Source organism: Panicum hallii, chromosome 7 (assembly GCF_002211085.1).
Source record: "Panicum hallii strain FIL2 chromosome 7, PHallii_v3.1, whole genome shotgun sequence".
Classification (NCBI taxonomy): Eukaryota; Viridiplantae; Streptophyta; class Magnoliopsida; order Poales; family Poaceae; genus Panicum; species Panicum hallii.
Window position 1 is genome coordinate 29,352,003 of NC_038048.1, and position 12,966 is coordinate 29,364,968.

The window sequence follows — 12,966 nt, forward strand, 5'->3', positions numbered from 1 at the left end:
CAGCGCCACCCAGAACTATACTAGGACAGGTTCAAGCGTCAAGTAACATTGATCGATACAGAAAACGCTGAGGATTCTGGGGATGACCAAGAAGTAGCAGTTGCAAAATGGACTCGGGGGGCAAATCCCGTGTCCTGTAAGTGGGTGAAATAGCAGTGACCTGCAAAAGGTTTTGACTTCGACATGAGCAAAGTTGAATAGATATTTGATCTGTTATTGAAGGAGAAGCAGTTGAAGTTACCTGAAGGCTGCAAGCTTCCTACTGCACAAGAGCTGCAAGGGAGATCATATTGCAAGTGGCATCATTCTTTCACTCATAACACTAGCGACTGCAAGAAACTGCGTCAGCAGATCCAATCGGCTATCAAGCAAGGCCGATTGATCTTAGGTCAAACTGCCATGAAGGTCGATACCCAGCCTTTCCCAAGTGTTAATATGGTGGAGGGTTATGACCGGTCTGCGAGGTGACAATTAGATCGGATATGAGCTGATTTCGCACTCCTAAGAGATCAGTGCCATCCTAAGAGATCAGACAGTAGACTAGATCAGTGCCATCCTGGGGCCAATCGGATATGAGCTGATTTCGCACTCGGCATTAATATGGCAGGGCCTGCGTTATGTCGCCACACTAGGAATGAAGAGGCCAATCCATGCGATCAGCCCCAAAAAGGTGTAACACCCTAATGTAATTTTCCCAAATTTTGAGGAATTTATTTGGGCTTAAATAAAATTTCCAGGGTTTTCTCTAATGTATCTTGCATTTAAAGTAATTTTATAACGCAAGTAATTGAAATTTACTATAGGATCAACTTGTTTGTGCATTCATGCTGGAGCATTGTTTTATTTGTGTTTGAATTCAAATAGATTTGTTTGAATGGTTAGAGTATAGAAAAAGAAAAGGAAAGGAGAAGGAAGAAGAGAAAGCAGCCCAAACCCCCTCCTAGCCAGCCCAGCTCTCCCTTTCCCCTCCCTCTTCCCGCATGGGCCACGCCGGCCCACTCTCCTTTCTCCCTCGGGCTTCCTTACCTCTTTTCTTTCTCTCCCTGAGGCCCAGCGCACCCTCTCTCTTCTTCCCCCCCGCGTGGGCCGTGCCCTGGCCTAGTCCCCCCCTCAGCCCGCGCCCTCTCTTTTCTCTCACTGGCCGCCCGACCCCACATGTCGGCGCCTCCCCTTTCTCCATCCTCCCAGCGCCCGATTTCCCCTCCTCTGTTTCCTCCTTTCGCCGGCCGGCAGCTCGGCCACTGCCCGTGGCCCCATCCCGCCGCACCCCTGGGCTCCCTCCCACGCGCTCGCAAGGCCCCACTGGCCAAGCACCCGGGCCTTCTCTCCCTTCTAGAAGCTCGCCCGCACTTGGGTTAGGCCGAGCCGCAACGACCCGCGGGAAGCGCGGCATCCGTTGCCGGGCGATCCGCACGCCAAGGCCGCTCCACCCCTTTTTCTTAGCCGCGTCCGCCCTCTCGTGCTCTCACCCAGCCGCCACTGCCCATCCCAGCTTTTCCCGTGCCCTTGCGCTTGCCGGATTTGGGCCCGAACCGTCGTCGCCGGTGAGCCGCCTCCGCGCAATTGCCGGCCACCAGTACCTCTCAGGCCGTGCTGACCTCTCCATCTCCTTCACAAGACCTCCACGCGTCGGTTTCCGTTGAACAGGAGCCCGGATACCCTCGGCGGCCGCTGCTTCCACGAACCCCGATCGCCTCCGCCGCGGATCGTCGTCGTCCTCCTCCTTCCGTTGCAGCTCTGGCCACTGCAAACCCCTGGTGAGCGTCGCATCAACCTCCCGAAGCTTATGCGCTAGATGTCTAAGCCCAGGACCCTTCCTAACCCCCGGAACGCGCGCGCGCCGGCGAGCTCTGCTGACCCGAGCCGCCCATGCCGTGGCGCGAGCTGTACCAACCCCCGCAGACTTGCGCCAACTGCCCAGATGGATTGCCTGCGCCGCCAGCATCCTCCAGGGCTTGACCTCGTTCCAAATGGAGCCCGGACGGTCACGTTTGCCCAGTGCCGGTGAAGCGCCGCCGTGGGAGCCGAGCTCCGACGACCCAGCGCCGCCACCCCGCGTCCCTTTGTCCCGGGCCGTCCGATCCGCTGCTAACGCCTAGGATTAGATTGGGAACCCGTTGATCTGGACCGTGTGATCGAGATCCGAGAGTCTGAGTTCGCGCGTACCGGTTCGCCCCTGCGGTTAAATCTGAGCTGTCCGTCTTCGATCCAGCGCACCACATTAGATCCAAGGGGAGTGAGAGTCAGGAGCGTGAGATCGGGATCCGACGGGTGAGAGACGCGCGTACCGCTTCGCTGGTAGGATCTAATCTGGGCCGTAGATGTTAGATCCGGCGGCCCAGGTTAAAGCGTACCGCTTCGGCCTGGCGTTCTTGCTAAAGAGCCCCGGTCTTTTAGAGAAATCAACCCGCAGTACTCTTTAGTTCAAAAGTATTTACGGTTAGGTCCTGTTTTATTCGTTTAGGCCCCTGAGCTCTTTGGAAATTAAACCGCCATCCAAGCCCTGGGTTTTCACGTGCTAGCCCCTGTGTCTACCCTTTAATTGCGTTTAGATCCCTGGTTTTTGTCCAGAACCCCCCTGTGGCCCAGTTTTTCTCGCAGATAGGTCCCTGGATCTTGTTTCAAGCGTAGATTTCGCGTCTTAGCTCCGTTTTAGGTGTTCTTTATGTCCACGCGATCGTTGTAACGCGTAGAATAGTTCTAGGTCAGTTTTGTGTGCTGTTCTATTGTATTGGTGTACTGTTTTCTTATAGTTTGCTATGGTTGTGTATGCGTGTATGTGTGGACTATGCTTGATGATCGTGAGTAGACGCGGAGCCTTTGGACGAGTACCAGGAGCAGCCATCTTCTGAAGCTTTTGAGCAGCAGCAGGAGAACTTTGAGGAAGGCAAGTATAACATGAACCTCCTATCACCTTTAATTACAATTTCATACTGCATTTTAATTTTGTATGCCTATAAGGATTTCCTAGCCACCTTTATCCTTATATATATATCCTTGGGTTGCATTGTGGTTAGTTTTTCTAGCATATGTCGGTCCTTTTTAATTAATTTGATTAATGGATCTATGCAACTTAATTCTGAGAGTGGCCCTCTGTGCTGTGTGCTTAAGTGGCTCACGTCTCCTTAAAAGATGTTTTTGATAGAAACATGGTTTAGGGGGCCAGCACGGTGCTTAGTGCTTGGTTGACCACTCTCCATAAGGACCGGTTCATAGAGCGACAACCTGGGATAACCGCACAACCACAAGACTGGAATGGGACGGTCTTGACTTACTAATGAGGTCGTGTTGGTTCGGGCGTAACTTACCTGCGTGGGCAAGAGGGGTGGTAAGCTTCAATGGTCCCTGCTCCTCCGGCTTGGTCTGTGCTGTGTGTCTTGTACCCCCGGAGGTGGGCCCCATCGTTGCTGATCCAGAATCCTTAGCGGTTACACCTTACCAACGTGATCCTTTGTAACGGTCTCGTAGTGTGCTTGCTAGCCATCTCACCTAAGGAAGTGTGATGAATAACTAGCGTAGCTCACGACTTGTGGGTAAAGTTGTGCAACCTCTCGAGAGTGTAAAACTGATATATCAGCTGTGCTCACAGTCATGAGCGACCCAGATCCTCCTTTTGATTAGTGGTGTTATCAACCTTTGATTAGGGAGATTCCCCGGGTGGTTTTGGTTTGGATGGTTCTCAGTAGTTCTTAATTAATATTGATTAATTTCTTATGCAATTTGGGTTTATAGCAATTCGTCCACTTATAGTAAATAGTTTTAATAAAATTTTCCAAGATTAAAAGCTAATGCAGTTGAGTCAGCTAACCCTAGAGCCTTATATTCGTGTTATACTTGTTGAGTACAAGTTGTGTACTCACACTTGCCTCTTCCTCTCTTCTGTTCTCTTTGGGACATCTTCGACTGCTGCTCAGTACCAGGCGATGTGGAGGACTACATCAGCGGACTCGACGATTTCTAGGCGTTGTCTCCCAGTTGACATCCCTGTGGCGCCCCACTCTTCATCTATTTATTTTATGCTTCCGCATTCCTTGAACTGATTCTTGATTCAGTTGTAATAAAAATATTCATTTTATAATTTATACGTTTTTATTCGTGACATGTGTTGTGATATCTTGATAATCTGTTGTATATATGCGTGACTTGATCCTGACGCATATATGATTGCTCGATTTATGTTCTTATAAATCGGGTGTGACAGATTGGTATCAGAGCTGTGTTGACTGTAGGACGAAGCCTAGATAGAACTGGTCGAGTTTAGGACTTCTTTTCACTTGCTCTGCTTCCACAAAATCCAAACATTCATTTTTGCTTCTATTCCTTGAGTCTTAAGTCCTTGATTTGCTACCTCTCTCCTGTCCTTTCTGAGAAATAGCTCGAGTTTTCCGTAGATGTTGGCCTGATTGTCTAACCCTCTAAGCTATAAGTTTAAGCTATCCCAATGAAAATACGCTAGAACGAGTGTGTTAGTCGAGTAGTGTGATAAACTCGACTAAGTTGTGAACATTGGATGTTTGTTATTGTGCAAATGTGTGATTTGGATTTTTGGTTGATTGCATAGGTTAGAAGTAAAATTCCTTATGCAAATCGATCTTTAACGCAAACTTAAATTGAGTAATAAAATTTAGATAGATCGTGGGGGGTAAAACTGTACATTCCTTTCTCTCTATTTTATCCTGTCAGAGTTTTCCTTCCCAAAGTTATACCCTATCTATCTCTTATAAATTTCGCTATGCTGCAAACAGATGGTGAACACCAGGAGCACCGGCACCGGTTCTGGCCAGCAGGGGCAGAACAACCAGAGCACTGACCAGCCGCTGCCGATGCCTCCACCTCTGACTCCAGAGCAGTTCTTCCAGCTTCAGATGCAGATGATGGCCACCCTGAACAACACCGTTCAGACGCTGCAGCAGATCCACGCTCAGCCGCCACCGCCCCCACCGCAGCAGCCCCGCGACAGGCGCGCGGATTTCCTGAGGGGTCATCCGCCAACGTTCGCTCATGCGGCTGATCCACTTCAGGCTGACGACTGGCTTCGTCAGGTGGAGCGCCAGTTGGATGTCGCTCAGTGTGACGACAGGGAGCGAGTCCTGTACGCAGCAGGGCAGCTGCGAGGCTCAGCTCTCGATTGGTGGGAGTCCTACCCAGCTCGGGACCGCGACGTTCTCACCTGGGTCCAGTTCCGGGAGCGGTTTAGGCACCACCACATCCCTGCTGGTGTGATGAAGATGAAGCACAAGGAGTTCCTTGCGCTTAAGCAGGTAAAATTCGAGTAAAGTCCTTTCGCAATTTCTTTTTGAGCTCAAACCCACCCTTGATATAAGAAATGCCGAGTAAATTTCCATTTTCTTTCCGGTGGTTATCATTTCAGGGAGCTATGACAGTGACTGAGTACCGTGACCGCTTCCTCCAGCTCGCACGCTACGCCCCCACCGAGGTCGCCCATGATGGCGATAAGCAGGAGCGCTTCAGGGAGGGACTGGATGACCACCTGGAGTATGCGCTTATGAACCACCGCTTCGACAACTTCAACCAGCTGGTTGACGCTGCCCTCAACACCGAGCGCAAGCGTCGGGAGATTGAGGACAAGAAGAGGAAGATGGCTCCTGCTGCGTCGGGTAGCAACACTCGGCCACGATACCAGTACCCGCAGCAGCAGCAGCAGCAGCACAAGAGGTAGGTCCAGCAGTACCAGCAGCGTCAGCAGCAGTACCAGCCTCATCCTTAGCAGCAGCAGCAGGCGGGACCGGGCCCGAGGCTTCCAGCGCCTCCGGCACGCTCTGCTCCACCAGCTCCGCGGCAGGGAGTGCCTACTCCTCCTGCCGGGCAGCAGGCTCCAGCGTTCCCACGGGCGTGCTATCACTGCGGCGAGCCGGGGCACTATGCCAACGTCTGTCCCCGGAAGGCGCAGGCAGGACAGCAGGGGCGTGCAGCACCGCCCAAGGCCCCAGCTCAGGGCAGGGTGAACCACGTGACGGCCGAGTCAGCGGCCGAGGCTCCCAACGTGGTGATTGGTACGTTCATGGTCAACACCTATCCTGCTACAGTGCTTTTTGATACTGGTGCTACGCATTCTTTCATCACCCAGTCTTTTGTTGAGCATCATGGTATTCATACTAGCACATTAAAGAGTGGCATGTTAGTATCTTCACCAGGAGGGCAGTTGAGGTCTCATGTCATCTGTCCCAGAGTCAGTGTTGTCATAAGGGGGGTAGAGTTTAGTGCTAATCTGATGGTGCTAGACACCAAGGGTATTGATGTGATCCTCGGGATGGAGACTCTTGCTAAGTGGGGAGTCCGGATAGATTGTGCTCAGAGGACGGTTCTTCTGTCAGCACCGGATGGTCAGGAGGTTACTGTTGGTGCCACAGAGCCTTCTGGATTTCTTCATCAGATGGAGGCTAGACCCACGGATGGTATTCGCGTGGTGTCTGAATTCCCGGACGTCTTTCCGGATGATTTGCCAGGTATGCCGCCTGATCGTGACGTTGAGTTTTCTATTGATCTCTTGCCTGGCACAGCTCCTATTGCTAAGCAGCCCTATCGTATGGCTCCCGTTGAACATGAGGAAGTTAAGAAGACTGTCGACGAGTTGCTAGCTAAGGGTTATATCCGTCGCAGTTTCTCTCCTTGGGCTTTGCCTGTATTGCTTGTAGAGAAGAAGGATGGCGCGAAGAGAATGTGCGTCGATTATCGGGATCTGAATGCAGTCACTATCAAGAACAAGCATCCATTGCCTCGCATCGAGGATCTTTTTGATCAGCTTCAGGGTGCTTGTGTATTCTCGAAGATTGATCTGCGTTCTGGGTATCATCAGCTGAAGATTCGTCCTGAGGATATCCAGAAGACGGCATTCACTTGCAAGTATGGGCTATATGAGTATACGGTCATGTCCTTTGGCTTGACCAATGCTCCGGCTTTCTTCATGCATCTGATGAACAAGGTTTTCATGGATTATCTGGACACCTTTGTGGTGATATTCATTGATGATATCCTGATATATTCCAAGTCAGAAGCAGAGCATGAGAAGCATCTGAGGCTTGCGTTGCAGAGGCTCAGAGAGCACAAGCTGTATGCCAAGCTCAGCAAGTGCGAATTCTGGATTGACGAGGTCCCATTCCTCGGTCATTTCATCTCCAAGGGAGGTATTGCTGTGGACCCCGGAAAGGTGAAGGATGTGCTTGACTGGGTGGTACCGCAGACGGTGAAGGAAGTCCGCTCTTTTCTGGGCTTAGCAGGTTATTATCGGAGGTTCATTGAGAATGTCTCCAAGATTGCGAAGCCTTTGACTTCCTTTCTAGAGAAGGGTGTGGATTTCTCTTGGACTGATGAGCGTCAGAAGGCCTTCGAGAAGCTGAAGAAGATATTGACTACGGCGCCAGTCCTTACTCTGCCAGACCAGAGCAAGAGGTTCACGGCGTATTGTGATGCTTCGAGGGATGGTCTTGGTTGCGTCCTGATGCAGGAGGGCAGAGTTATCGCTTATGCCTCGCGACAGTTGCGCCGGCACGAGCTGAATTATCCCACTCATGATCTGGAGCTAGCCGCAGTTGTGCATGCTCTGAAGATATGGAGGCATTACTTGTTTGGGCAGAGGTGTGATATTTACACCGATCACAAGAGCCTCAAGTATATTTTCACGCAGAGTGAGCTGAACATGCGGCAGAGAAGATGGCTAGAATTGGTCAAGGATTATGACCTGGAGATTCACTATCATCCGGGCAAGGCCAATGTTGTAGCAGATGCTCTGAGCAGGAAGAGCTATGTTAACATGGCCGTGGCTTTTCAGATGCCTCAGGAGTTATGCGAGGAGTTTGAGCAGTTGAGTCTGGGTTTCTTGCATCACACCTCGGGTACATCATTCGAGGCAGAACCCACTCTAGAGGCCGAGATCAGGCAGCATCAGAAAGATGATAAGAAGCTGCAGGAGATCCGTGAACTGCTCAAGATTGGCAAAGCACCTCATTTCAGGGAGGATGATCAGGGTACCTTGTGGTACAAGGGTCGGATATGTGTGCCGGATGTAGGAGATCTCAGGAAGCTGATCCTGAGTGAGGCTCATGATACGGCATATTCCATTCACCCAGGCAGCACGAAGATGTATTATGATCTCAAGGAACAATTCTGGTGGTATGGAATGAAGCGTTCCGTTGCGGAGTACGTGGCTATTTGTGACACTTGTCAGCGTGTTAAGGCAGAGAATCAGATACCAGCAGGTCTATTGCAGCCGTTGAAGATTCCAGAGTGGAAATGGGAGGAGATCACTATGGACTTCATCGTTGGCTTGCCTCGAACTCAGAAAGGGTACAACTCCATATGTGTAGTGGTGGATCGGTTGACGAAGGTTGCCCACTTCATTCCGGTGAACACTACTTACTCCGGCGCGAAACTCGCAGAGTTGTACATCTCCAGGATTGTCTGTCTGCATGGTGTTCCGAAGAAGATCATATCTGACCGAGGATCTCAGTTCACTTCGCGGTTCTGGGAGCAGTTGCATGATTCATTGGATACGAAACTGTGCTTCAGTACTGCATATCATCCTCAGACAGATGGGCAGACAGAAAGAACCAACCAAGTGTTGGAGGATATGCTTCGAGCCTGTGCTATTCAGTATGGTACCAGCTGGGATAAATGCCTACCGTATGCAGAGTTCTCCTATAATAACAGTTATCAGGCTAGTCTGAAGAAGTCTCCTTTCGAGGCCCTATATGGTCGGAAGTGCAGGACTCCGCTGTATTGGGATCAGATTGGTGAGAGGCAGGTGTTTGGTCCGGAGATTGTTGAAGAGGCAGAACAGCTGGTACAGCAGGTGCGCGAGAACCTAAGAGTCGCTCAGACTCGTCAGAAGAGCTATGCGGACGTTCGTCGTCGGGATTTGACCTTTGCAGTGGGTGATCATGTGTACCTGAAGGTCTCGCCGATGAGAGGAATCCGCTGGTTTAATGTGAGAGGGAAGCTAGCCCCTCGATACATTGGTCTGTTCAAGGTGTTGGAACGGAAGGGTGAGGTGGCATATCGTTTGGAGTTGCCTCCCAACCTCTCAGGGGTGCACGATGTGTTTCACGTGTCTCAGCTGAAGAAGTGCTTGAGGGTGCCAGAAGAGCAAGCACCGATAGAAGGGTTAGATGTGCAGGAGGATCTGACCTACATCGAGCATCCGGTAAAGATTCTCGAGACGTCTGAGAGAGTTACCAGAAATAAGAAGATCAAGATGTGCTGTGTTCAGTGGAGTCATCACACGGAGGATGAGGCTACTTGGGAGCGAGAAGATGAGCTGAAGAAGACATATCCCGATCTCTTTGCTAGCTAGCCTATCCGAATCTCGGGACGAGATTCCTGTAAGGGGGGTAGGTTTGTAACACCCTAATGTAATTTTCCCAAATTTTGAGGAATTTATTTGGGCTTAAATAAAATTTCCAGGGTTTTCTCTAATGTATCTTGTATTTAAAGTAATTTTATAACGCAAGTAATTGAAATTTACTATAGGATCAACTTGTTTGTGCATTCATGCTGGAGCATTGTTTTATTTGTGTTTGAATTCAAATAGATTTGTTTGAATGGTTAGAGTATAGAAAAAGAAAAGGAAAGGAGAAGGAAGAAGAGAAAGCAGCCCAAACCCCCTCCTAGCCAGCCCAGCTCTCCCTTTCCCCTCCCTCTTCCCGCATGGGCCACGCCGGCCCACTCTCCTTTCTCCCTCGGGCTTCCTTACCTCTTTTCTTTCTCTCCCTGAGGCCCAGCGCACCCTCTCTCTTCTTCCCCCCGCGTGGGCCGTGCCCTGGCCCAGTCCCCCCCTCAGCCCGCGCCCTCTCTTTTCTCTCACTGGCCGCCCGACCCCACATGTCGGCGCCTCCCCTTTCTCCATCCTCCCAGCGCCCGATTTCCCCTCCTCTGTTTCCTCCTTCGCCGGCCGGCAGCTCGGCCACTACCCGTGGCCCCGCCCCGCCGCACCCCTAGGCTCCCTCCCACGCGCTCGCAAGGCCCCACTGGCCAAGCACCCGGGCCTTCTCTCCCTTCTAGAAGCTCGCCCGCTCTTGGGTTAGGCCGAGCCGCAACGACCCGTGGGAAGCGCGGCATCCGTTGCCGGGCGATCCGCACGCCAAGGCCGCTCCACCCCTTTTTCTTAGCCGCGTCCGCCCTCTCGTGCTCTCACTCAGCCGCCACTGCCCATCCCAGCTTTTCCCGTGCCCTTGCGCTCGCCGGATTTGGGCCCGAACCGTCGTCGCCGGTGAGCCGCCTCCGCGCAATTGCCGGCCACCAGTACCTCTCAGGCCGTGCTGACCTCTCCATCTCCTTCACAAGACCTCCACGCGTCGGTTTCCGTTGAACAGGAGCCCGGATACCCTCGGCGGCCGCTGCTTCCACGAACCCCGATCGCCTCCGCCGCGGATCGTCGTCGTCCTCCTCCTTCCGCTGTAGCTCTGGCCACTGCAAACCCCTGGTGAGCGTCGCATCAACCTCCCGAAGCTTATGCGCTAGATGTCTAAGCCCAGGACCCTTCCTAACCCCCGGAACGCGCGCGCACCTGCGAGCTCTGCTGACCCGAGCCGCCCATGCCGTGGCGTGAGCTGTACCAACCCCCGCAGACTTGCGCCAACTGCCCAGATGGATTGCCCGCGCCGCCAGAATCCTCCAGGGCTTGACCTCGTTCCAAATGGAGCCCGGACGGTCACGTTTGCCCAGCGCCGGCGAAGCGCCGCCGCGGGAGCCGAGCTCCGGCGACCCAGCGCCGCCACCCCGCGTCCCTTTGTCCCGGGCCATCCGATCCGCTGCTAACGCCTAGGATTAGATTGGGAACCCGTTGATCTGGACCGTGTGATTGAGATCTGAGAGTCTGAGTTCGCGCGTACCGGTTCGCCCCTGCGGTTAAATCTGAGCTGTCCGTCTTCGATCCAGCGCACCGCATTAGATCCAAGGGGAGTGAGAGTCAGGAGCGTCAGATCGGGATCCGACGGGTGAGAGACGCGCGTACCGCTTTGCTGGTAGGATCTAATCTGGGCCGTAGATGTTAGATCCGGCGGCCCAGGTTAAAGCGTACCGCTTCGGCCTGGCGTTCTTGCTAAAGAGCCCCTATCTTTTAGAGAAATCAACCCGCAGTACTCTTTAGTTCAAAAGTAATTACGGTTAAGTCCTGTTTTATTCGTTTAAGCCCCTGAGCTCTTTGGAAATCAAACCGCCGTCCAAGCCCTAGGTTTTCACGTGCTAGCCCCTGTGTCTACCCTTTAATTGCGTTTAGATCCCTGGTTTTTGTCCAGAACCCCCCTGTGGCCCAGTTTTTCTCGCAGATAGGTCCCTGGATCTTGTTTCAAGCATAGATTTCGCGTCTTAGCTCCGTTTTAGGTGTTCTTTATGTCCACGCGGTCGTTGTAATGTGTAGAATAGTTCTAGGCCAGTTTTGTGTGCTGTTCTATTGTATTGGTGTACTGTTTTCTTATAGTTTGCTATGGTTGTGTATGTGTGTATGTGTGGACTATGCTTGATGATCGTGAGTAGACGCGGAGCCTTTGGACGAGTACCAGGAGCAGCCATCTTCTGAAGCTTTTGAGCAGCAGCAGGAGAACTTTGAGGAAGGCAAGTATAACATGAACCTCCTATCACCTTTAATTAAAATTTCATACTGCATTTTAATTTTGTATGCCTATAAGGATTTCCTATCCACCTTTATCCTTATATATATATATATATATATATATCCTTGGGTTGCATTGTGGTTAGTTTTGCTAGGTGCTGCGCTCTCACACATATGTCGGTCCTTTTTAATTAATTTGATTAATGGATCTATGCAACTTAATTCTGAGAGTGGCCCTCTGTGCTGTGTGCTTGAGTGGCTCACGTCTTCTTAAAAGATGTTTTTGATAGAAACATGGTTTAGGGGGCCAGCACGGTGCTTAGTGCTTGGTTGGCCACTCTCCATAAGGACCGGTTCATAGAGCGACAACCTAGGATAACCGCGCAACCACAAGACTGGAATGGGACGGTCTTGACTTACTAATTAGGTCGTGTTGGTTCAGGAGTAACTTACCTGCGTGGGCAAGAGGGGTGGTAAGCTTCAATGGTCCCTGCTCCTCCGGCTTGGTCTGTGCTGTGTGTCTTGTACCCCCGGAGGTGGGCCCCATCGTCGCTGATCCAGAATCCTTACCGGTTACACCTTACCAACGTGATCCTTTGTAACGGTCTCGTAGTGTGCTTGCTATCCATCTCACCTAAGGAAGTGTGATGAATAACTAGCGTAGCTCACGACTTGTGGGTAAAGTTGTGCAACCTCTCGAGAGTGTAAAACTGATATATCAGCTGTGCTCACAGTCATGAGCGACCCAGATCCTCCTTTTGATTAGTGGGGTTATTAACCTTTGATTAGGGAGATTCCCCGGGTGGTTTTGGTTTGGATGGTTCTCAGTAGTTCTTAATTAATATTGATTAATTTCTTATGCAATTTGGGTTTATGGCAATTCATCCACTTATAGTAAATAGTTTTAATAAAATTTGCCAAGATTAAAAGCTAATGCAGTTGAGTCAGCTAACGCTAGAGCCTCATACTCGTGTTATACTTGTTGAGTACAAGTTGTGTACTCACACTTGCCTCTTCCTCTCTTCTGTTCTCTTTGGGACATCTTCGACTGCTGCTCAGTACCAGGCGACGTGGAGGACTACATCAGCGGACTCGACGATTTCTAGGCGTTGTCTCCCAGTTGACGTCCCTGTGGCGCCCCACTCTTCATGTATTTATTTTACGCTTCCGCATTCCTTGAACTGATTCTTGATTCAGTTGTAATAAAAATATTCATTTTATAATTTATATGTTTTTATTCGTGACATGTGTTGTGATATCTTGATAATCTGTTGTATATATGTGTGACTTGATCCTGGCGCATATATGATTGCTCGATTTATGTTCTTATAAATCGGGTGTGACAAAAGGGGAAAAAGGATATATCGCAGAAAAACAAATAAGGCATGTCAGGAATCAGT